At 38.3% G+C, this 871-nt stretch overlaps 1 protein-coding gene across 1 annotated transcript in view; it reads left to right on the plus strand.

Annotated features, from left to right (window-relative positions):
* LOC106534479 (cytochrome P450 2K1) overlaps positions 1 to 871 on the plus strand; it is a 6,751-nt gene that overhangs the window by 2,533 nt on the left and 3,347 nt on the right. The gene's annotated exons all lie outside the window — the stretch shown is intronic.

The following is an 871-nucleotide window of genomic DNA, read 5'->3' on the forward strand; positions in this document are numbered from 1 at the left end:
ATTTCACAGAGTACTTTTCATTCTTTTTTTATTTTAAATAAATGTGTTTGAAAGGTTTTTAAAGAAAAATAGCACTTAGAAATGCTTTTTGTTCCCAAAATGTGCCAAATTCAAGACGTTTCAATCCTTTAAGAATCTTCTTCAGGCAGTTTTGGCACAAACTCGAAGTTTTTTAAGCAAAGAATGAGCTGCCAGACTCCTTTCAACACAGTTCTGCGAGCAACTCGTTTTAAAACCTCACAAACGGAGCACATGGTGGAAAATCAAAAGACAAACAGGAGAACTACACTGAATCCTACAAAATAAAAAGACAAAAAAACAAAAACAAAACAAACAGAAAGCATAGCAAGCATCCAATATAATGACCAAGGGCGTAACTTTGTGCTGATAGTTGGTGGAGACGCACTGTGGGGGACGGGGTCTGTCTGACACACCCACAGTTGTGTGACCAGGTTTTTCTGTTGTTCATGTCTTCAGTGTGCTCAGTTTAACGGTCTGCACCCATCAACAACTGAACACAAATGTTTCTGTTGTGATGCAGTAATACTCAAACCATATTAACTGAAATTATGTTCACCTTCATTAAACCGTGCACTGTACCAGCCCTTTAAACTCACTAAGAATACAGYTTRAYAATCARYCATAGTTTCATACAGACACACAGGTGTGTTGGTTTATTCTCTCACATAAGAAGTCTTAATGTGTGTAAAGGACACACTGGAGGGGGGTCTGGGGGTCCTCCCCCAGAAAAATTTGAATAAATTAGAAGCTATTTCCTGATTTCTAATGTATTTTAACAGGTTGTTAAAGATAGTTCCCTTTCAGTCAATTCACTCGGTACAACATATGTATGGGAACCACGCCCCTGCGT

Source organism: Austrofundulus limnaeus, unplaced genomic scaffold (assembly GCF_001266775.1).
Source record: "Austrofundulus limnaeus strain Quisiro unplaced genomic scaffold, Austrofundulus_limnaeus-1.0 Scaffold1185, whole genome shotgun sequence".
Lineage (NCBI taxonomy): Eukaryota > Metazoa > Chordata > Actinopteri > Cyprinodontiformes > Rivulidae > Austrofundulus > Austrofundulus limnaeus.